Source organism: Cupressus sempervirens, chromosome 8 (genome assembly GCF_028749045.1).
Source record: "Cupressus sempervirens isolate cs-2001-9-10 chromosome 8, ASM2874904v1, whole genome shotgun sequence".
Lineage (NCBI taxonomy): Eukaryota > Viridiplantae > Streptophyta > Pinopsida > Cupressales > Cupressaceae > Cupressus > Cupressus sempervirens.
In genome coordinates, this window is record NC_143125.1 from 390,906,296 (window position 1) to 390,933,299 (window position 27,004).

Here is a 27,004-nt window from a genome sequence, read left to right on the forward strand (position 1 = left end):
AATATAAGAGGGTTTTGAGCTATTAGAATGGCTAGTTAATGATGAGCTTGTAATGGATGTTGAGAAAATGAAATGTTAATGGATGTCGAGTGAGGCTAAAATTGGTTGATGCTAAGCTTATATTTGTGTAAGCACTCAACATTTATTACATGTTTTCATAAGGGTATTTCATCAATTTCAACTCATTTTTCATCATTTCAAAATTGAGAAAGAGCAAGGAGAGCAAGAGGTGATTAGAAAATCCATCAATAGTGATTGCAAAATATTTGAGCAATGATTCAATGCCATTTCATCAAATCTTGAAAGGCATTTACCAAGTGTCGAGTTATTCTATTTATATTTTTGTAAACCCTAGCTTTGCAAAATGGCATCTAGTTCAAAGAATATAGAGGGTAAAGAGGTTTTGAATGTTCTACTAGTTATTAATGAGGTTAAGCAACCTATATTCAAGGCCATACCTAACATTTCTTATAACCAAGACTGCTCTAGTGTATTATCCATGATACCATTGAATGTTTTAATGATACAAGATGTTAGGAAATGTTAGAACTATAAAATTGGTAGCATTGGTGATATCGAGATTAGGAAAGCATATAAGAGATTATGTGAGAATGGTGTATTGATAGAAGAATACAAAATTGTAGAGAAGAAAGGGTTAACATGAGCCCTAAATTTCCCAAATGTGTTCAAAATAGAATGGATTAGGGTTGTGCTAGATAATAGACCTATGAAAATAACCAAGAGAATAATCCATAGGGTTACATGACTCCAACCCTAGATTGGCCTAAGACTTTGAGGAGTGACTTGGGCTATTAAGAGAATACAAGAGTTGTCTAGAATAAAAAAGTAATGACTATTGATACCATTATTGATCCATTGTTAGACTTTGTAGTAAGGGTTATTTCACACAAGTTTTACTAATCCAATAGATTAAATAGTGTGCCCTATATAGTAGTAGATGTTAGTTATAAGATTGTTAAGAAAGATCACACATATGATCTTGTAGAGTTACAACTACAAGAATTGGTTGAGAACCTAGGAGACATAAGAAAGACTAAGAGTGCACAATGTAAATTTGGTTATATATTGATATGCATCTTCTTTTATGTTCAAAACACTTTTTCTAGATTTGACATAGTTGCATGAAAAACCAATAGGTTAGTGGCAGTATAGATGGGTGAATATATTAAACAATTGGGAGAGAAATTTGAGTCTATAATGACAAGCTACTTTGAGGATTTTAAGAAATCAATGAAGAAAAGATTGAGAATACCAGTATCTCTAGTGGAGAAGCATTATGATGATGTGTGTTTTCTAGTAGATGTTGATTACACTTTTGTTCAAGTAGCAGCACTAAGGGTGAGATGGCTAAGGCCACTTGGATATGAAATAAATATGGTTAAGGCCTTTGTAGCTATTAAAGATTTATTGGTAGAAGAGATAGATGAAAATGCTATAGCATTTGGAAACTATAAAATGGAAAAATCCAAAATCTCAATGGAACTTAAGATTGCCTCTGTTATTAAGAAGAAAGATAAGTTGGTGAAGAAATTAAAAGCTAAATTTGTTGAAGGGGCCAAGTAGAAGGAAGAAGAGGATGAAGAGGATGAAGAGGAATAAGACTCTCAAACCCAAGCACCACTAGCTTTAACACAACAAATGGGAGAAGACTAGTAAGAGGAGGAGACTGAAGTTGCTAAAGGTGTCGAGGGAGAAGAAGTTGAGGAAGCACCTACTCCCAATAAACAAAAGAAGAGGAAGGCCAAATCACAACCTATGACAAGGGCTAAGAAGAATGTCAAACCAAACCAAGCCAAGCCTTTTGCACCTACTACAAGGGCTAGTATTCATGTCACTACACAAAAGACAAAGGAAAAAGCCAAACCAGCTGAGTGGGAAGGAGGTGCATAGAAAAGACCAAGGAGGAAATACATTACACAAGACAAATTAGATGAGGAGAAAATAAAATCAAATGATAATACTCAATTAAAAGTGGTGAGTCATGGTCCTTTGTCAAATCTAGAGAATCTGTGAGAAAATATTAAGAATAATGCAAACTTGTTCGGATTCTCTCATGTTGATTTTGATAACCTTGGTAAAGTAGAAAAGAATCAAGTAGAGGAAGTTATATATGCCATGATGGAAAACTTTAAGAAATATCCACTAGAAATTGCTAACTCTATGCCAAAAAGCTTATATGAGAGAGTTGAGTAGAAATGGAATTATTTCTTGAACTTGGAAGGACAAATAAGGGATACTTCACGTGCACAAGTGATGCCTAAACTTAATAAGGCACAAATTGCTAAGGGTGTGAAGAAATATGTAGTTAGGCTTGTACCTAAATATAGAACCTTTAACTTTTTGCAAAATAATATTAAAGATGTAGTTAAGAAGTACACATATACATGGAAGGTAACATAACGGCCTTCTATATTGAAGGAAGGTGAATAGGAACCTTAGAGGTTAAAGATGATAACAATGAAACTACTGATGAGGGAGGGATAGAAATGAAAGAAGATGACAAGGCAATAGCTGAGGCAAAGTAGAAGAAGAATAGAGTGTACTAGATACACAATTTCCTAATGTCATCCCTCCACATGGAATAAGTGAAAATACTAAAACAATCACAATAAAGGAGGTTTTTGATATCATAGCTTAGAACATCAATCCCATTACAGAGGAAGATCTCAAGAAGATACTAGATTAGTCTAAATTGCAAGCCAAATTATGTGATAATCCTATTTTGGTGAGTTTAGATGAACTACAAAAAATAGTGACTGAGACTCCAAGGGAAGAGGTGAATACACAAGAACCACCTGCTATCATACCTCAAGTCACTAATGTACAACCTTTGGGTAAAACACCTGAAGCTACATCAGAAAAGGTTGATACAATTGACAAGGTTGATATGGTTATGAAGAATATAGTGAAAAGCCAAGCTACTAATGATGCACAAAGTAAAATAGGTTAGATAGACTTATATGTACCTTACATCACAAGATCAAGGTGTAAGTCAAGGCATTGTGGCAAAATAGGACAAGCCTAAAGAGGGAAAAGTTGACACCAAAGGTGAAGGAACAAGTAGAAATTTAAGCCCTAATAACCTGACTAGTATCTGGCACTCCTTCAAGTCATACTTTTTAGAAGCTAAGCATAGATGCAACACCATTGTAGATCTTAGTGTCAAGTCCCAGTACATCAAATGTAGAAGAGGTCATAAAATATGGAGATGTCAACCTTGATGAAGAGATTTTGTTACCAAAGTATGACTTTGAAAAAATGACCATATAGTAGATGGGCATACTATAACAAGCCCTAGCTAGAAAGAAGCATCAAGAACTGCTAAGAAGGTAGCATAGGTAGAAGCAAGCATTGCTAGACATTAAGGACATCTTTTTAGATGCATTTAGTCTACCAACTCTATATGAGACCAAGCCACTCATTGAACAAATGAAAAATATAGTGGATAAGGTGAGTGATGCAGACCTTGACTTAGTTGTAAAATTATTAGAATGGTCAGAAAATAAATTTCAAAATAAAGTGAATGAGAAAATACTAGGTGATATAGCACTCACACAAGTTGCATTGTAACAAAGGTAGAAAATGTGAAGAAGGTACTTGAAATTTTTTTCTCATTGTATACTCAACTATGCAATCCAACATTCTTCACACAAGAGACTAGAAGTCACATTTTACATATGGAAAGCCAAATTAATGCATTAGGTGCTAAACTACCTATGAATCCAACTCAAAGTGAGAAGCACTTTAGAACTTTTGTACAAATTTAGAGTCAGTTAGCTACATTGTCCATAGAAGAAGCCAATATAAGGGAAAAAATTATTAGCATCCAAACAACACTCACCCCATATACAAAAAATTTTGCACAAGGAACTACGTTATATTGAAACTCTCATGAAGAAAGAGCCTAATCTTTCAACATTAGATGACCTAGTCCACCTTGCTGCTGAGCTAGCTATCCAAATCAATTCTATGGATATGGCATGTGAAAATTGGGATGCAAATATCATGATTATACTAGAGGCCCATAAATCATTTTGGAAAAAATACACTATAAGTGTATAGCCCAATTACATAAGTGTTAAAAAGGGCGAGATATATGATTTTGGGGGAGAAATAAATATAAGAGAAAAGGGGAAGATATAAAATTTGGGGAGATAGAGAAAAGATAGAACAATCTAAGGGGGAGCAAGAAGAGAATAGCATAAAGTCAAAGAGTATTAGTTGAGACACACTTACTCAGTACAAAATTTTGGATACAGAATAGACTTATCAACTTAGGGGGAATTATACAATTTTGACTATCTAAGCCATTATAAAATTTTGAAATTTTGTATATAAGCCAAATAAGTGATATGTTATGCTCATAAGGATAAGGATATTAATGCATAACCACATGTTTTTGACACTCATGTCACAGGAGGAGATTGTTGATCTCAAATTGGTTTTAACTAATGAGTGTCTATACACTAAGGAATTTACTTAGTTCATGCTAAACAAGTAGTACATGCCAAGGACAACATGTATATTTTAGAGCATGCCAAGTCCACAATGAGTGTCGAGCCACTCATGTGCTGAGTCACTCAAGTACTAAGTAGATAGTGTATTCTAAGTGACATAGGAGTTGAGTAAGCAATGTATGCCAAGTGATATAGATGCCAAGTCACAGAATAGAAATTAGTATATGTCAAGCTTTAGAGACTTTAGATGTCGAGTGAGATAGTTTCAACATAGTTGTTTTTAAAGGCATAAACTACCATTTAAACCATTTTTAAGATGACCTAAAGATGAATTATAATATTTTGGAGATAAGGACAAATCTTAAGTTAGATTACCAATACAATTACATGCAACCAATTAGAAAAAGGGAAGGTTTACGTGGAAAAATGGATGAATCATAGTCATTGATTCATACCTAACCCTAAGTCACCGAAGTCTTCTTAAGGAGGAAAAACCCTACACTTTCTAATGTGTATGAAGGAGCAAAAAATAAGTTTTTATGTGCAAATAGAGCATTCATGGTGGCTAAAGAGTTATGATCTAAGATTGCATTACAAAATTAGTTAAAAGAGAATAGAGGAAGAGAAGAGAATACAAAAAAGAGATATCTGATCAAGAAGGATTGAGAATACATTAATTTAGAGGTGATCTATCATCAAGCAATCAAGTGCTAACTGAAGGTTCATTGTTGAATCATTGTAGCAGGTGAATCAGTCAAATCTCTTAACAAAGTAGTCCTGACAAGCTATATTGAAATCCTCTAACAAGGTGCTTACTTAATTGTGAGTTTAAGTCCTTTAGCAAGACACACTTCTACGAGAGTGTTGAAATCCTTTAATAGGGTGAGACCTAATAGTCTTTGCAAGCCTTTAATAGGGAAGACCTTCACAAGGTAGATCATGTCTCATGATCAAAACATTGTAACCTTCATTAGATACATTTTTATTATTGCAATATTGAAGATTTGTGGGTGTCATCCCCACCCTAGTTTAACATTCTCATTGGAAGGTTTCTAGGTAATCATATCTAGTTTCATATGTGTGTAAATGTTTATATGATTTAGATGTACAGTCTTTACATGGTATTTCAATTTAATTATTGAATGTATGAGATGGATGTGTGGTAAAATTTTTAATGGGTCATAGTTTAAACTACTAATTCACCCCCTCCCCCCCCACAAATAAGCTTACCTATCCTATTGTAATTCCAATAGAGAAGCCCTACTATTATCTCTTCTAGAGAATGAATACAATAAGGTAAAATCAATTCTAACATCTTATGAAATTTGGAAAGCATTGGAAGTTACTTTTCAATTTGATAATCATGCAAAAAGAATTAGATTACAAAATTGGATTCATGCATTTCAAGATGCTAAGATGATGGAAGATGAATCTATAAGAAGTTATGTTGGTAGAATATTAGAATTTTTTGTAGGAATTTAGTCTCTTGGTAGAACTAAAGAAGATGATATAGTTATATGGAAGATCTTGAAAAGCTTGAAACTATCATTCAAGAAAATAGCTCATATGATTCAACTAGTCATGCCTTGAACTAAAGATTTCACAAAGGAAACATTTCTTGGAATATTAGAGTCTATAGAAGTAGAATTGATACATTCTAAATAACTAGCAAGAGCTAAGATAGCTTTTAGTGCCCTAAACACTATATCTAATATGTTTAGGAGTGCAAGAACAAGAGAAGATTTTTTTTGGTAGCAACAGATTTGATGAAGACAAGAATATTGAGGAAGGAATAGCCCTTCTTGTGAGAAGAGAGAAAGATGGTAAGAAAATCTTTAAATGTTGGTATGACGAATATGGTCATTAAGCATCTAAATGTCTTGAAAAAGAGAAAAAGTCTAAGGGAAATTTTAAGCCTAGAAGAGATAGAGATAGAAATTTTTTGTATGATAATGAGGATAAAGAATTTTGTGAAAGAGGACAAAGTGAAAGTGATGATGAATTAGGATTTGTGATTATCAAGGAATATGATCTTAATAAAGAAATTAGAGAAGAAATGGCTTTGATTTCCCAAGTTAAAAAGAATTCTAATTGGTACTAGTTGTTCACATCACATGATTGGTGATATAAATAATTTTTTTAAGTTTAGAAAATATGATGGAGGCCTTGTTAGAGCTGGTAACAATGCATCCTTTCATATAATAGGGATTGGATCCATTACTTTAGATATAAGGACTAACACTAATAATTTTTATTTTGTTGATGGTTTGAAACATAATTTGTTGAGTGTTGGACAGTTGGTTGACAAGGGATATCAATTACAGTTCATAGAGAAGACTTGCATTATCAAGGATAAGGATGGTAAGATGATTGTAACTAGAACTAGATCTAGAGGTAATGTATTTCAATTGAATCCTATTGAAATGACATGTTTGGTTGCAAAATTTGATAACAACTAGTTATGGCATAGGAGATTTTGTCATATAAACTTTGATAATATTGTGAAGGTTAGTTGCACATTTGCCTAAGATAACAAAGCCTACTAATGTTGTGTGCGAAGAATATATTTTGGCTAAGTAGAAGAAATTATCTTTTCCTAGAAAGAAGTTCACTACCACAGAGAAGTTGGAGATCATTCACATAGATCTAAGTGGTCCTTCAAGAACAAGAGGATTTTATGATGAAAAGTACTTTATTATTTCCACTGACGATTTCACTTGAATGATGTAGGTAGCATTTCTTTAAGAGAAATCTGAAGCTTTTGAGGAGTTTAAGATATTTAAGAATAAAGTTGACAACGAATCTTGAGTTAAGATAAAGTTCTTGAGATCAAATAGAGCAGAATTTACCTATAGAGATTTTAACAACTTTTGTGAAGAGAATGGAATCAAAAGATAGTTATCTACACCTAGAACACTTGAGAAAAATGGGATTGTTGAAAGAAGAAATAAATCTATAGCAAAAGTAACTATAGCAATGTTATTTGAGAATGATGTCTCAAAGACATTCTGGAGAGAAGCAATTAATAAAATAGTGTACACTCTGAATAGAGTGCATAGTAGACAAGGTATGAGAAAGAAACCTTATGCGTTATGGTTTGGTCACTAACCATCAGTCAAATATTTCATAATATTGAGAGAAAATTTCACATAAAGAGAGATGATGACATTGGTAAATTTGATCCTAGAAGAGACAAAGGCATGTTTCTTGACTACTCATTAAAGAGAAAGGCATACAAATGTTTCAACTATACAACTAAGAGAATTGTTGAATGTAAGAATGTAAGAATTGATTAAAAGTTTGGTACTATAGAAGAGATGGTAGATTTTAATTCTAATGAAGAAGAGGATAATTTTGGAATTGTTAGACAAAATGATGAAGTTTTCTTTGAGGCTAACAATGACTTACAGAATGATGTGTTATCTATTAAGCATAGAGAAGAACATAGGTCTAAACCTAGATATGAGATAAGAGATGAGATATCAACTCCTACCTCCAAAAGAAATATGACAAAGAATCACCCTCCAAAGCAGATAATTAGGAGTAAAGATAAAGATGTGATGACAAGGAACATAGTGAATGAGGAATTGAGTCTAATTTCTCAAGTGGAACCTAAAAGCACATATGAAGCTTGGAAGGATGATCATTAGATTCAAGAAATGAAGAATTGGATCTGATTGAGAAGAATAAGACATGGGAGTTCATTCCTAGACCTAAAGACAAGAATGTGATAGGAACCAAATGGATATTCACGAATAAGATGAATGAACAAGTAGAAGTTATGAGAAACAAGGCCAAAATTGTTTGCAAAGCTTACTCACAACAAGAAGGCATGGATTATGAGGAAAAATATGCACCTATAGCAAGAATGGAAGAATTAATGATGTTCTTGGCTTATGCAACAAGTAAGAAGTTCAAGGTCTATTAGATGGATGTCAAGTTAGATTTTCTGAATGGAGAACTTGAAGAAGAAGTCTACATTGAACAACTTGATGGATTCCCTCTTACAAAAGACAAAGGCATGGTATGTAGATTGAAGAAAGAATTTTATGGACTAAAGAAAACACCTAGAACTTGGTATGCAAGGTTGGATAAGTATTTAACAAATCTTGGATTTGTTAAAGGTACAATAGATGGTAATTTGTACTTAAGAAAAGTTGATGATGGTCTATTTATCATTTTAATATTTGTAGATGACATAATATTTGGAGGAAATGATAAAAAAAAGTGATAAGTTTGCTAAATAGATGAATCAGTTTGAAATGAGCATAATAGGAGAAATAAAGTTTTTCCTAGGATTGTAGATTCTGAATAATAGTGATTGTATTTTCATTTCACAAGCTAAGTACCCAAAATAATTTTTGAAAAGATTTGGATTATAGAGTTGTAAACCTATTGGTACACCCATGATAATTAGTCATAAGTTATCTAGCAAAGATGAGACACCTACAATTGAGAAAAATAAGTATAGAACTATGATTGGAGGATTGCAATATTTGACTCACACTAGACTAGATATAGAAAATGTAGTTGGGATTGTCGCTAGATTTCAAGCCAATCCTAAAGAGTACCATTATGTAGTAGTGAAGAGAATATTTAGATATTTGAAAGGAACATTTGATTATGGGATTTGGTATGAAAAAAAAGAGCACCAATGGCAAAGCATTCTTTCTTGGAGGAAGATTGGTTTCTTGGTTAAGAAAGACATAGAATTGTATTTCACATATTATAGTTAAGGCAAAATATGTTTCTGCAAAAAATAAGTATAATCAAGTTATGTGGATGAATATGTTGAAGGATATTGGCATTGAGTTTACAAAACCTATTATCATTTACTATGCTAACACATGTACAATAAGTATGTCTAAGAATCTTGTATTGCATTCTAAGATGAAGCATATATCTATCAAGTATCATGTTTTGAGAGAGAAGGCAATAGAAAAGGAGATAAGATTGGAGTATGTGAGTACTAAAGATTAAATTGTAGATATATTTATGAAGCATTTTCCTAAAGATACTTTTGAGTACCTGAGAGGTATGCTTGGAGTTATGCCCCTTCCTACTTCTGAATAAATGATTTAAAAAGAGCATCAATCCAGTGGTACAAAACACTATGGTTAGATTGGACTGAATGCTAATTCTTTCTATATGGGGGAGTATTTGGTATATATTGAGTCATTGAGGACTCATAGTATTTGGTATTTGGTTTTGAACAATGTCTTTGGACACTTGAGCTAAGTTGAAGATGTACGTAACAATTGATAATAATTGGTATTTTTGTATTTGTTTGAGTCCTTTAAAATTAATGTCAATGGGAGAGAGAATTTGCATGAAAAACACCTCCCCATAAATGGGGGAGAAGAAATAATAAGTATGTATGAGGAAGAGATATCTTTTTAGGGATATTTATAAATATTCATGTAAAGAAGCAGGAGTATGCACCTAATGTGCATTTGATGTATTGTGAATTTTTAGTGTGAAGTGAATTATTTATGTCTATCAAAAAAGTAGGATATGCACATGTTGTGTTGATATCTTCTAGAATGTGAAAAAATGATGCCAATCTAGCATCCAGAGGAGTTTAAATTGATGAAGAGGATTTGAGAAGTTGACAACAGTAGTAGCAACAACGCATAGCTTGGTATTCTTTAAACTTAGATGTTTTCTATCTATTTTTCCATCACTACCAAAGGGGGATATTTTCAACATAAATTTTGATGATACTACATTGGGGAGTATCCTAAGCATTGGAGAATATTGGCTTGTTGCATTCATGATTGTGTTTGTCATTGATGTCAACATAGCATGGTTTCTATATAGACTGGGATAATAGTAGTCAGAGATCTTACTAGTATGGATAATGGTTTGATTTTTTGGTGATGTGTAGTTAAGGACATGCTTTAGACTATTTCCTAATGACATGGTTAAGTGCACAGGCCTAAGTTGATGGCGTACAAAAATTATACCTAATTTATTGAGAGTAGTATAGAAACAAAGTATTGAAGAATAGTGTTCTAATGTTTGATTGCTATCTTTCATTTGAGATGTAATGAAGAAGTATAGAGTCACACAATGATAGATGATAGTTGTGTGGTGATGTTAGTGAGTGTGTAAGCCTTGGTATCACATGTGTGAAGTTTTGTATAGACTGTGAGCCGATAGTGCTATTGTAATTATAATTATAATTAATTAATTATCTTATTATAATTAATTGGGAAAGCATCAAGGCTAACTCAAGGAATTATTATGAAGATATGGTATAAAAAAAAGTTGTTTTTGATGTGGTGTGATCATTGTATGAACTATGAATTGCAACAAGGAGCAGAGTTCTTACTAAATGTGAGTAAGCAATCCAAGGGATTATTGCATACAAATTGTGAGATCTTGTTATAAGATCTAAAAGAGTAGGAGTATTTTTGATAGGATAGAGATAGAGGAAGGAAGTACATTTCAGTTCTATTATTCTACAAGGAATAATACAAAGATCATTTGGATAGTGGGTTCATTAGTCTTAACCTCAAAGTTTTTTGGGAAGTGGATCTAGCTGTCTTCCACAACTGCTAACAAGGTTGGTACAACTGGTTACAGGGTTGGAATCTCCTAATAGGGATTCAAAGTCTCCTAATAGGGACTCATGTATACTAAATATTATAACAAACTCTTAACAGAGTTGATCTTCTAGCAAGGAATATTTATATTAGTACACCATCTTGTGGGTACCATCCCCACTAGGGTTTTCCTTTGATTAAGGGTTTCCTTAGTTAACATATCTAGTGTTAATTGTATATGAGTATGTTGTTGTGGTTTTAGTTTATATTATGCATATGGTTAAGTTTGTTTAAAGTTGATGGTTTTGATAATAGTTGGATAATTGATTCACCACCCACACCCACCCCCCCCCCCCCCCCTCAGTTATATCAGTGGACTATATATTCTAATAGTGGGTTAGTCTAGACTTTTTCAAATACTAGTATTCATATTCTCTAATAGCATCTAAAGACCCATTAGTAAGGTAACCTAAGGGGTATTCTCCTCCTCCCAAAAAATCTTGTTATTTCTCTCCTTCCAGATACACTAGCAGAAGTGAGGGGGGATTAATTTCCATAACATATGGATGAGGGGGTGTTTAGAGGTACAATCCTAGTTAGCATAATATAAAATATGTGTTAAGAATTACATAATAATATTATTTATTAGTAAATTAAGTTTCTAAAATTCATATATTTTATATTCTAAATTACTACTAATATACAAAAACATATACTAACATTAATAAGATAGAAACATATATATTAAAATATGTTATATTGTTTTATAGGTATTAAAATATATTATATTTTATCATACATTTTAAATATAATGATATCAATTTTTATTTGTTTTGGATCAGTAAGAGGTCAGAGCTAATATTAATTATTATGTGTTGTGATTAGCTACTATTATTTATTAAGTGTGAGTAGATTCGAACCCAAGACCTCTTTGATAAGAGGCTCACAATTTACTATTGTGTTGTAGGCTCTTGCCTATAATGATATCAATATTACTAAGTATTATATTATTTCTATAAGAGAATTTTTTGGTTTATTAAAAAAATTAATTATCACGTTTTATAAAATTTTAATCTATTAAAAAAAATTAGCATTAAAATAGAAAAATGACCAATAGGGCCATCAATTTTGAGGCTTGGTACAAAGGGAAAGTACTTTTTTCAAATCAAATATCTGATTTTTGGCACAATTACATCTTATACAATATGGATCATCATTGGCTGACTAAAAAAAAAAGCTCTCCAACAACTAAAATTTTGTTGGATTGCATTGCACATGTTGGGGATTTTCAAAGGCTGAGTCCCATACACACATTAAAATTATTTCAATTTTTATACCTTCTTATTTTTTATGGTGTTGATATTGATTAGGCCCATTGTTAAATCTTGTCTTGCTTTCCTAAGATCATTTTGGTCTACACTCTTTGCATGTCCATCTATTTCTTATAGATCCTCACTAGATTTTTATAAAGTGAAATTGGTAAGTGATTTAAAATGAGAGATATTTTCTCATCCATAATTAAGTAATGTATACATAAAATTTATTAATTCAAGTAATATTTTTTTATAATATTTTAAAAATAAAATAAAAAACTTCAAATATATTTGGAATTTTATATTAAATAATTAAAAATATATCAATATTGTTAATAAATATCATAATATAAAATTTATAATTACAATTTTAGCCTAACTTTATACATTATATATAATAGTATTTTAAAATTAATAACTATATATCAACGTTTACTAATTAAATCTTTTGAATGAGATATAAATCATTTTTATTCAAAAAAATTATTTTTCTTTAAAGTCCAAGATTGTAGATGTAAGAATGATGATGGAAAATTGGATGAGTGGAGTAGGAAGAAATTTGTAGTCATCAAAATTTGCAGAGAACCATTGTGGAGGACCTAGATATGGAAGGAAATGGAATCAACGGAGTTTTGGTCGTGGATATGATAAATCGCTTGAGGAATCTTTTTACAAGAAAGCATTTGTCATCCTACTAAACCATTCTTTATGAATCTGAGGTTTCAAATAAAATTTTAGGGCAACAAGAAATAAGAGATACCATTTGACATTTGTGTGGGAGATATGCCATTAAATTGTGGGGATGTTGAGGATAAAGGAATTCCAAAGAAGGTGGAAAATAAGTAGTAGATCTCTACATTTGAAGTAGGAGAATGTTTGAACAAAGAAGGAATAAGTAAACAAAAAGCACAGGATATAACTTGAGCTCCATTTGATCCAAAACCATATAGGGTTATAGAAAATGGAGAGACAAATTTTACCAAGATTCACCAAGTTTGAAAGAAAAAATAGGTAGTGAAATAGAATGTGGAGGTAATTGATGATGGAAAATAGGAAGAAGTTAAAATCAATATTTTAGATAGTTTTTTGGTGCCTCATGTGGAATTTTAAAGATGCACAACTTTAAAGGTGTGGATTTAGGTTAATCAATTGAAATGAGGACAAATACAAAGATGGGTTACTCAAAATTTGAAGGGATAGAAAGAAATATTATTTCATGAAAAAGACTCTTCTATTTTTAGAGTTTTGTTTAACTCAGCTTTGTCTAGAGATAGGAATCATAAATTTAAAGGGTGGTTTTGCAAAGGGTATGGTATCTTAACATTTCCTTTTATACCAAACTTTAATCTAATCTTAGTAAGTCAAAGCTTCTTACCACATTGGATAGTATTTCCAAATCTGCCATTAGAATATAGAGACCTAAAGATAGTGGAATTAATAGCCAATAAGGTGGGAATTTTTATCAAACATGATTTAATTCATTTTGAACAAGTGCATCATCTAGTTAGGATTTGCATATTAATGAATACTCAGAGATCTCCTCCAGACAAATTGTATGTCAATCAAAATGTGGTATCTAGAAATAAAGTATTTTAATAAAGGGGCATCATAAATAGATTTATATAATTCATCACTTGGGTATTTCACCTTAGATTGTCAAAGTGATATTGTAGATTGATAAACAATATGTGAAGATCATGCAACAAATGTGACAAAATGTAGGTTATAGAAAAAAGAAAAATAATTTGATTGGAAAATACTATCAAGAATGGGAATGATGTTGTAATTGGTAGACATATTACTAAATTAGCTAATATTTGGAAAGGGCTAGATTCGATAGATACTAGGGTTGTTGTGAAGGTTCAGTAGGAGGCAAGTTAGGGATTCGGTTGTAAGAGGTCATTTTCACAAATAGGGAGAAGTAGTACCTTGGATGATGTTATACATAGGATGTTGTCAACCAAAAGGGATGAAAAATATTATAGAGACTCAAAAAAAGGATAGTATTTTCTATAATAAATCATTGTTTACATTGATTATATTCATTATATTCAATACAAGAGAAAAGAGAAGGGAAGAATAATTGTTGGAAAGTAAAAGGATATCTTAGTCACTCAACAAATCTATAGGGTCAAGAGGATTGTTTGAAGAAAGTAAGGTACCAATGTTAGATAGAGGGATAGGGAAGTGTCATTTTTCCTTGGTGTCTCCATTGTATACCCTACTAATGAGTTTAAAAGATTACTTCACATTAATGGCACATTTATATGTGTTTCATAACATTTTAATTCATTTTGCAGTTAGTATATAGTTGGAAATCAAGATATCGCATCCAAATACATGGAAGAGGGAGATATGGACAACACAAGACATAATTACACATCAGATGATGTTCAATACTACTCCTATGGAATTTTTTGTCCTTGTAGGGTAGGAGATCATTAAAAAGATTAGATTGAGGAGAAATTCATAAATGGATCTCAAAAAAAATGATTGAGGAGATATCATCATTTGTGGTCACAAAATAATTTGATATAATTGTAGATGAAATTATGAGGAAAGATAGTGCATATTTATCACAAATAGTAAATGAAGAAGAAGCATTGACTAAAAGTCACGTAGGAAGAGAGTGGTTGGAAAATATAGATATTATTGGAAGTGATAAACAAGTAGAAGTAATAGATACACAGGTAAGGAAGACTAGGGTGGAATCTCAATTTAATTTCACACAAAGGTTATCAATATTGCAAACACTAGAGGATAAATCATCATTTATCTATGCACCTAAGACTTGAGGTCATAAGAGTAAAGGCATGAAAGCTGAGGAAGAGATAGTAGTAGGAATTTAGTACACTCTAGAAGAGAAATTTATTCAGTCAAAAGAATAAGTAGGAGGACCAAGTGTCCTCTATCAAAAGTATAAAGATTATTATTGTTTGAATACTTTAGAATAATCAAGTGGGGGAGTGAATCAATTATCCAAAGTCGAGATGTATAAATAAAACTTTTCACAACTTAGTGAACCCATAACATATTCATATCCATGCATGCATCTATAAGATTATGCAGTATCTAAAACTTGTAGCATATAGTCAAATCAACCTGCAAAAATGCAAAGCATGAAATATAATAGATTTATCAACAAACTTGACATAATGATTTACATGGAAACCCAATTTGGGAAAAATGACCAGTAATATGCTACTCCTTTTCATTCTTCTAAAGTGATGCCCTCTGAAAGGCCAACCCTATTAGAGGTTACAATACACACTGTTAAATGTGACATGGTTAAGGGATTTTAATCACCCTGTTAGAAGTGAGCCTTGTTAGAGGACTTTAGGCCATTCACTTGGAATGCCACCCAATTAAAGGATTTACGGATGACTATTAGGTTAACCTTACTCCAAAGGATTTAACCTAGACTGATACAATAGTTAGAGCTTTGATCTAATACAAATTATAACTTCTCTTATAGATTATAGATATATTATTTAGTCCTCAATTCTACTTGGTCTTCATACTTTGTGTCTTTGACAACTTGTTCACCATTCAAGCATTCATCTCATTAAGCCTTCTTACTTAACATGCCATTATAGATTCTCATCTTAGGTTACTTGATGAAGCAAAACCATTAACTCCTTCTCTTCCTTAGGTTCTCGCACATGATAATTTTTTCTTTATGACCAGACATTCCTATAAATAGGAAATTAGGATATTTTCCCACTCATTTTTCATCATCTAAATTAAGGTTTGAATGGATTAGGTAGGATACAATGTATCTACCCCATATCTTGTATCTCTTCTAGAAATTTCTCTATAATCCATTTGAATTCACCTCAAAATGGTTTACCTCAAATTTTGTGCCACCAACTCAATAACCTTATCTTCCACCTAGTTCACAAAATTCAAGAAAACAAACTTGTTAGCTTGGATTTAGCAAATTTTTGATCTTTAAAATAATGTAGCAACTCAACATCATCAACAATTTTGATGCTCAGTATATTTTGCATTGCTTGAAATCTACTATATATTCACTTGGCATCAAGTAAAATTTGCCTAACATCCACTAGAATTTTCTCTTACTTAGCTCCAACTAACTTTTTGCTTGTCTTGCACTGACTTTGCTTGGCACCTACTATCCCCTTGGGCTTGGTAGACAAATTTGTGTAACTTGTTTTTCCAAACTTTCTTAGTGTAGCCAACATTTGTAACATTATGTAGATTATCAATACATCATGTCATCACTATCTTAATTGATCCTTATACTTTATTACATAATCATAACTTAACTTTTCCTCTAGGTGCTTTTATTACATCTTATTGATCAAATCCTCTTCATCAATCAACTAGGTGATAGTACTTGAATCTTATAAGCATTTATCTTACTAGCAAATAGCATGTTTGACATCAGTGACAAAACAATGATTGAAACAAATAGTCTTCAATAATAATCTCCCTCTTTCAATAATCTCTCTTCAATAATGATCTTTTCAATCAAATCTCAACAATCTCCCTCATTGGCATTGATGGCAAACCAATTGATCAACTAAGTCAATCAAATGATGAACAATTTGTTCAACCAAATTGACTAGGTTAAAATAGTAAGACAATACCAAAAAGAAAATAATTCCTTTTATTGAAATCTCTCCCTCTATTAGCAACTTCCATCTTCTAATTAGGTTATAAAACTCCTAAGTATGAATCCCTATAAGTTCCTTCTTGTACCTACCTCTTTCTAGGTAGATTAGGATTTCTCCCTTAGCATTTATACTAGTTTAATCAATATAATATCTCCTTTAGTGATTAATAAATCTCTTCCTCTTTTCTGAGTCTTGATCAATATCTTCATATCTATTCTTAATCTTGATCAGTAGAATATCTCCCTTTTTGACAACAATGCTAAAGATATATCATCTTTCCATCTAAAACATGTAGATATGGGCTTTTGCAATTTCTTTAGTTTCTCCCTTTGTCACCATTCTTATGACTGATTTGAAGTTTCAACTGTGTGATTACTTTAGGTAGTTCCTAAAGTAAGATCCATACATCAATTTGCAACATATGGAAATTAGCTTATTTGATGTAGGGAATTCCTCTTGTTATTTAGATAGCCTTTAATAGGGGTATCATTGCTAATTTACCTCTTAGATACTCATGAGCATCCTTAGGTAATGGTTTTGTGAAGATATCAACAATTTTCTCCTGTGTGTTAACATATTCTAGCTTCACTTCTTTATCTTGAACTAACTCTCTCAAGTAATGATACTTGATTGCAATGTTCTTTGTCTTTGTGTGCATCGCTAGATTCTTGGATATATTGATAACACTTGTATTATCACAATAAAGTATCACTAGTTCTGTGATTTCTTCCTTCATTCCTTTGAGTAGTTATTTGATCCATACAATGTTTGTGCAATTTACAGCAACAAAAACATATTAAAATTCAGCAGTAGATTGTGAATTCTTTTTCTAGTCCATGTAACTAGTCTCTTGCCTAAGAAAAATACTTCTCCACTAGTGCTCTTTCTATCATCAATGTTTCTAGCCCAATCTATAGCAATGTAGGTTCTCAATTCAAACATTTTGTTCTTCTTGTAGTATAGACCAAAATCTTCTATTCCTTTTAGATATCTCATTATTCTCTTCATAGCCATTAAATGATTCTCCCTAGGATTAGTAGAGAATCTTGCAACTATCCCTATAGATAATGCAATGTTAGGTCTGCTATGTACTACATATTGCAATTCACCAATCATAGACAGGTACATGGTTTGGTTCACCTTAGCAGAATTATCATTCTTTGATAACTTATGTCTTATCACCATAGGTGTACTTACTAGTTTGAAATCCTCTAATCCAAAAGTTTTCTGTATTACCTTGACATACTTTCACTGAGTGATGTATGTACCATACTTCTTCTGATATACTTGCAAACCTACAAAAATTTTGATTTCTCCAAACATAGACATTTCAAATTCTTGCTTCATTTGATTTACAAAACCCTTACATAAAGCATCTTGACCTCCAAATATGATATCATCAACAAATATTTCACATAATAGAAATACCTTTTCCTTTCTCTTTTTTTATGTACAGATTGTTGTTATCATTAGTCCTTTCAAATCCAATCTTCACAAGATAATTATGAAGTCTCTCATACCATGTTGTAGGTACTTGTTTCAAACCATATAGAGCTTTGTGCAGTCTACATAACATATTCTTATTATTATCATCAACAAAACCTTTTGGGTATTCTATGCAAACTTCTTCTTCTAATATAAAATTTAGAAATGTAGATTTAATATCCATATGATAAACTTTGAAACCTCTTTATGTAGCATAATAAATTAGACTCCTTCCAATCTAGAAATGGGGGCAAATGTCTCCCCATATTCAATTCCTTCTTCTTGTGCATATCCCTTGCAAATTAATCTTGCTTTGTTTCTTGTGACTTCACCATTATCATCTAGCTTGTTTTTGAATACCCACTTGGTGTCAATCACATTTTTGTCTTCTAGTCTAGGAACTAGACTCCAATATTTGTTCTTCTTTATTTATTTAATCTCTACTTCCACGGCTTTGTACCAATTAGCATCTTCTAGTTCATCTTTACTAATTTGGGGTCCTTCATGCTCAACAAACATGATTCACTTCTCAATCTATTTCTTGTCATTGGCCTAGCACCTTTATCTCCAATGATTTGAGTAGCAAGATGATGTCTTTTGACATACTTAGACAATTTTGTTTTTTTTCTTGTTTCTTCATTTTTTCACTCATTTTCAGAATCACTATGTATATCTCTGTCAAGTATCTTAGCATCTCTTTAATGTGTACTAATTTTAGAATCAGAATATGCATCTACTTCATTTTGTAACTTGACATCTAAATATAGCTTAGTTTTTTAATGCAACTCGACATTCATAGGATGTGACTTGACAGTCACTGAAACTTGTTGTTGGTTTGTAACTTGATTTGCAACATCTTCTTCAACAAGCATTCCTTCATAAAAGTATACAAATGATTTGTATTCTTCTATATTTTTCATAGGTTCATCCTCATGTACTTCTATATATTCATCAAAATTCACATTTTCACTTTCCAAAATTTTGTTAGTGTTAGTATTCAAACACTTATAAGCTTTACTTCTTGTGGAATATCCTAGGAATATATCTTCTTCACTTTTTGCATCAAGTTTTCTATTCCTAACATCTTTAAGAATATAACACTTACTTCCAAATTCCTTAAATTATTTTACATTGGGTGGATATCCATACCATAGTTCAAAAGGTGTTGAATGACTACCTTTTTTCATTTTTACATGGTTCAAGGTATAGACAATAGTATTTACAACTTCTCTCAAGTATTTCAAAGCAATATTCTTCTCCATCATGAGTGTTCTAGCACAGTCCATTATAGATCTATTTCTCTTTTTAGCTATTCTATTTTGTGGAGGGGTTCTAGGGGTAGATGTTTGTCTTTTTATTCCTCTATCATTTCAAATTCACTTTATGTAAGTTCTCCTCCTCTATTAGATCTCAAACATTCCAGACTTTTACCTATTTCCTTTTCAACTCTTGCCAAGTACCACTTAAACATTTGAAAGGCATCAGATTTTTGTTTTAGAAACATAATTTTTATCATCCTAGAATAATCATCAATAAATAGTATTATGTACTTATCTCCCTTGTAGCTTTGCACATCTCCACACAAGTCAATATGAATAATCTCTACCATTCCTTTAGAGGTACTCTTAAAACTTGACTTTGTCATTTTGCTTAGCTGACATTGTTTGCACACTACATTATCAGACTTCTTCAACTTAGGCAAACCTCTAACTTTTTCATGTTACTAATACTAACCAATTTGTCAAAATTAACATGACATAATATTTTGTGCCAAATCCATACATAATCAAATTTTGCAACAAGACAAGTAGCATCCTTTATATCAAGATAAAATAGACTACTTCTAGTTTGATCACCTTTTCTAATCAATTCCCCATTTGTGTCATATATATTAGAAATCTTATTTCCAAATTCAACCTTGCATCCCAAATTGTTTAATTGTGACACACTTAACAAGTTATAATTTAGTCCTTCAAAAAAGTAAGCATTGTTACATGAAATCTTATCTATGAGTTTGATGGAACCTTTTCCTTTTATCAAACATGGTGCATCATTACCAAATCTTACACTATTTCTATCATAACAATTTAAGGTAATGAATTTACTTTTGTCTCCAACCATATGATGTGAGAATCCACTATTAATGATCCATCTATCATTTTTTTCCATAAAAGTCACAAGTGTAGTTGCCTCATCTTTATTAGATTCATCCTTCATTGCAACATACACCATTTATCATCATGTTCATTAGAATTATCCCTTGTTTCCTCAATGTAGCATGACTTCTTGCCTTTATATTTGTAATCTTTGTTGTCATCTTTTCTTTTGATCTTGTACTTGTCACCACCTCTGTAGTTCTTTTTCTATGTACATCTTGCAGCAATATAACCAACCTCATTACAATTGAAATAAATGATGGGTATCTTACCTTTGAACTTGTCTTTACCTCTGTGGAATCTTTTTGCTAGTAGTGCTTCTAGTTGTTCAACATCTTCCTCATCTATATCACTATCACTAGATACATATTTTATCTTTCTCTTCTTCTTCTACTTCACTTCATTAGAGTCCTTCAATAACAACTTAGCTTTAAAAGTAGATTTAAGACTCTCAAGTTTGTAATTATCAAAGTTAGATAGCTCAAAAGTAGTGAGTCTACCTACCAAACCTTCAAGAGTTAGATTATTTCCTAGAATACATCTTAGTTCTTGAATTGAAAAAAATCTAATAGTATAAATAGGTAGTAATTTTTTTAAGACTTTTCTTAACATGGTATCATCATCTATCTGACCGGTAGCTCCTTTCATTGCACTAAAAAATTCTTTTATTCTAGCAACATATTGAGCAATATTTTCACCTTCTTCCATTCTCATATCATCAAACTTACCTTTGAGACTCTTAGATTTGGCTCTTTCAAATTTTTGTCTCCTCCATAGATGGTGGCTATGGTGTCCCACATTTTCTTTACACTATCAAGACATTTGATATCATCAAATTTAGCATAGCTTAGGGTAGAGACAATCTCTAACATTGCCTAATTGTGTTCTTTCTTCTTCTTCATATCTTCAGCAATTAAAACTCCAATTGGATCAACATGTTCCATAGAAATGGTAGATTGTGCATGATCTCCAAGTCCTCCAAGGTGTAACTTCATCAAAATTTTTCTTGTAGGAAATTTATCTCTATTGAGCTTGGGTACTTCTCTTTTAGACATCTCGATCTTTATGCTTCTAGAACCTTAAAACTAGTCCTCTTAAGCACATGGCTCTGATACCAATTATTGGAATACTTTAGAATAATTGAGAGGGGGGTGAATCAGTTATCCAAGGTCCAAATGTATAAATAAAACTTTTCATAGCTTAGTGAACTCGTAAAAAATTCATATCCATTAGATTATGTAGTCATTAAAACTTGTAGGTTACTGTCAAATCAACTTGCAGAAATGTAAAGCATGAAACATAATAGATTCATCAATACACTTGACACAATGATCTATGTGGAAATCCAATTTGGGAAAAAATACCAGTAACATACTATTCTTTTTCACTTTTTTGAAGTGATGCCTTGTGAAAGGCCAACCCTATTAGAGGTTACAATACACACTATAAAATAATACCCAATTAAGGGATTTCAATCACCTTAGGCCATTCACTTGGAATGCCACCCAACTAAAGGGTCTATAAATGACTATTAGGTCAACCTTACTCCAAAGGATTTACCCTAGACTAATATAATTGTTAGAGAGTAACAATAGAGTTTTGATCTGATACAACTTACAACTTCTCTTATAGATTATAGATCTTTTATTCATTCCTCAATTCTACTTAGCCTTCATACTTTGCAGCTCTAATAGCTTGTTCACCCTTCAAGAATTCATCTCTTTAAACCTTCTTTCTTAACATGCCATTGTAGATTCTCCTCTTAAGTCACTCGATGAAGAAAAACCCGTAACTCCTCTTTCTTAGGTTCTTACACATGACAACTTTTGCTTCATGACCAAACATTCCTATAAATAGGAAATTAGGATATTTCCAACTCATTTTCCATTGTCCAAATTAGGGTTTGAATGGATTAGGTAGGATATAATATATCTACTGAATATCTTGTATCTCTTCTAAAAATTTCTCTAGAATCCATTTGAATTTTCCTCAAAGATAATTTACCTCAAATTTTGTGCCACTAGCTCATCAACCTAATCTTCCACCTAGTTCACAAAATTCAAGAAAAAAAAACTTGTCAGCTTAGATTTAGTGAATCTTTGATCATTAAAATAATGTAGCAACTCAACATTATCAACCTTCTAATGCTTGGAACATACTACATTATTCAGCATCCACTATGAATTCACTTGGCATCAACTAAAGTTTTTTGATGCTCAACATCAACTAAATGTTGCTCCACATCCACTAGATTTTTCTTTTACTTAGCTCCAACTGACTTTCTTCTCATCTTGCACTGACTTTTCTTAGCACCTACTATCCACTTGGTCAAGCTTGGTAGACAAACTTTCTATAACTTGTTCTTCCAAACTCTCTTAGTGTAGCCCACATTTGTAACCTTAAGTAGATTATCAATGCATCATGTCATCACTATCTTAACTAATCCTTGTACTTCATTACATAATCATAACTCAACCTTTTCTCTAGGTACTTTTGTTACATCTTATTGATGAAATCCTCTTCATCAATCAACCAAGTGATAGAACTTGAATCTTGTAAGCAGTTGTCTTACCAAAAAATAGCATGTTTGACATTAGTGACAAAACAATGATTAAAACATAGAGTCTTCTAAAAAAATCTCCCTCTTTCAATAATCTCTCTTTAATAATGATATTTTCAATAAGATCTCAATAATTACTTTGAAGGTTAGGGGTATTAATGTCTTTGACAAACAAGGTAGGGTTAAAGATGAGTTAGATGCTTTGAAAGGAGATATTATCTTGCTTAAAGAGACAAAATTATCCACTAAGAAATATCAAGAATCTATTACAAAGTGGAAATTATGGAAATATGTCCATTTTCCTATCTCTGGGGCATCAAGAGGTATCACCACTATGTAGAACCCAAGGATAGTCATAGGTAGACTAGTAGATCAAGGAATGGGATGGTAGTGCATAAATTTTCAACATTTTAATGTATCAATGGAAATGATTAATTTATATGGTCTGGCATTAGTGCTTGAGAAGTTAAAACTATGGAAATGGTTGTCTAATTTAATTAAAGAAAATCCAAAACAAAATATTATCATTGGAGGTGATTTAAATGCAATAAAAAATAGTAAGGAGAAACAAGGAGGTATTATTCCATTTGTGAAAGTTATGGAAGATTTTGATAATTTTATTATCGATAATGATTTGTTTGAGGTGGCTACATCCAATGATATGTTGTCATAGAATAATAGAAGACATAGTTTTCTCCAAATTGTTGAAAGATTAGATAGATTTCTTCTAATAGAAGCATGGAATCTTATAACCCTCAAATTTACATCTAAAATTTTATCATTCCTAGGCTCTTATCATTTTTCGATAGTGTTGTATATGGAGAATACCTTGAATAATAATTTGTCTTTGCAAAAATTATCTTTTAAATTGTGAAAGAATGTGACTAAGGATCCTTAGTTTTTATAATTAATAAGACAATGGCAAGTTAGTGCTCTAAGAGAAAAAGGGATCTAGGATGTTTAAGTTCTATAAAAGGATCCAATACATGAAAATAAAAAAAAACATTTGGAACAAAAAGCTTTTTCAAAAATATATTTGAGAAGAAAGAAATACAAAGGGAACTAGAAGAGATAAATGAATAGATTATTGCACAAGGATTGAATTCACAATTATTTTCGTGTAAAAAAGAAAAGAAATCTCAATGGGAAGTGTTATGTAGTAAAGATGAAGAATACCAGAGATAGAAAACAAGAGAGTTATGGCTTAGTGAGGGAGATAGAAACACACACACAAAATCAGGCAGTAGCAAGGCAGAGAAAAGAAATCAAGACTACTTTTTTAATCAAAGAATATATACATCAGGCATAATAATTAGTGATGAAATAGGTATTAATAAAGAGGGTGTAAGGCTTTTTAAAGGTCTTTTGATCCTTTTGAAGTAATTGAGGTAAGTGATGTCCAAGTTAACTCATTACTTCAAGTTGTTCTAAAAATTGTATTAGATCAAGATAACAGAGAGCTCATGAAACTATCTATGATGGAAGAGATTTGGAAACTAATTCAATTTTTTCCACCTGATAAAGCTCCTAGCCCAAATGGTTTCACAACTCTATTCTATCAAAAGTGTTGATATGTATCAAGTTTGGAGTTGATATTGATCCTAGAAGAATCTAGGAGTAAGGGGGTAATGCTTAAGAATTTCAATTCTACAAATATTGCTATTATTTCCAAAAAATGGAGACCCTCAAACATTTTCTAACTTCAAACCCATATCACTCTGTAATAATATATATAAAATCTTTACAAAAACTATTTATTCAAGATTATAATGTCTATTATCTAAACTCATCTTGCCAAAATAGGGTGGTTTTATTCCTGGTAAAGAAACTATGGAAGGAGCAATTGTGGCTCATAAAATTCTACATTACATTAGTGAGAATCATATACCATCATTTGTAATCAAATTAGATATGATGAAGGTGTAGGATAGGGTTAAATGGTTTTTTTCTCATTAAGGTGTTAAGAAATTTAGTTTTAGTGATTTTTGGTGTAAATGGATTAAAGCTTGTATCTTGGGAGCTCACTTTTTAGTATTAATTAATGGATCTCTAGAAGGTTATTTTAAGTCTTCTCAAGGAATTTGGCAGGGTGACCCAGTATCACCATCATTGTTTATTTGATGGTAGAAGCTTTTAGTTGGGATATTTCTCATTATTAGAAGATGGAGTTATGGAAAGGAATAAATTTTGGGGGAAAGGAATTGGTAGTAACACATTCATTGTTTACAGATGATATGTTATTTTTTGGACAAGCTAGTGTGAAGGAAACTAAGTACATCAAGGACATATTAGATTAACATACAAGTCTATCAAGTCATAATGTTAGTGGAGCTAAATCAAAGATTTTCATGTTCAATACCAATACTATAATAGCTAAAAAGATTTGTAAGATCTTAGAATTTGAACAGGATGTTCTTCCTTCAACCTATCTGGGGGTCCCTTTATTTTTGGAATTAATAAAGTGTCATACAAGAAAAAATTTATTGATAGGATTAAATCTAGAACTACTTCATCGAAGGTTAGGTGGCTATCATTATTAGGAAATATTCTTCTTATTAAGTCAGTACTAGTTGCAATTCCTAACTATTTTTTCTCAATCTTATTAGCACCATGTTGAATTACTAAACAAATAGAAACAATAACTAGAGGATTCCTATGGATTGGTAACATGATTGGAGAGGGGAAAATTTTGTTAATTTCTTTAAAAGAAATATCATTTGAGAAATTAGATGGGGGTATTAATCTTCTAGATTTTTCACTAAGAAATAAAGAATTTGGTGGTACATTGATATGGTTTATGCATGACAAAGTAGAGACAAAATGGTGTGAAATCATGAAAAGGAAGTACTTAGATACTTTAGAATTGTCATGTATTTTTACTATGGAAAAGCTCCCAAAAGGATCTCCCATTTGGAATTTTATGGTTTCATCAAGATACATATCATGGAGAATCAACAATGGCAAGAGGGCTTTAGTTTAGGAGGATTCTTGGAATGACTACCGATCTATAAAAGATTCTAGTTCCTTACGAGAATGGAGGAGACAAACCTTTTTTTATCATTGGGGTAAGTATGTAGTTGATTATATAGAAAAAGTTTATATGGTATCATGACAAGCTAGTTGGAAAATGTCAGATTAGCAACCTATTCCAAATGAGACAAAGAGGGATTTCATCAGGTTATGCAATGCAAGAATAGTTATGATATCAAGCAACCAGATGAGGTGATATGGGTGCCACATCAGGTGGGGAGGTATACAATGATATTGGGTTATAAGGCTGCCATAAGTTTAACCAAATGAAAATTAATGTCAATGGCATATAGATTTTGTTGGAACTTGACTTTGACGCCAAAGGTTGGGTGTTTTGCATGGCTTGCTTTGAAAAAAAAAGAATACTTGTAGGACCAGAAAATGGGTTAATATATAGCATACTATGAGCAAATCACAAACTCAATAAACATATGTTAATACCCTCTAGTCTACCATGAAATCCAAATAAACAAAGAAAGCAACATAAAGCAAAAACTTCATCTTTCATTTGTAGCTCCCATGTCCTTCTTTCTTCTCCATATGATGTACCTCTAATTACCTACAATGCACACAATTAAAAATAAAAATCTTATAATGTGATAATTCTATGAGAATACTAGAAGAGTGATTTTAAGCTCGAGAGACTAATGACCAAGGAACCAAAAATGGGAGAAATGTGGCTCATTTCATAGCCAACATGCAAGAGGAGAGCTTTGTACTTGTCACCTTGGATATGCAACTTGGTAAGAGATTCCTTTTGGAAATCCATGACATATATGACACAAGATTCCAAA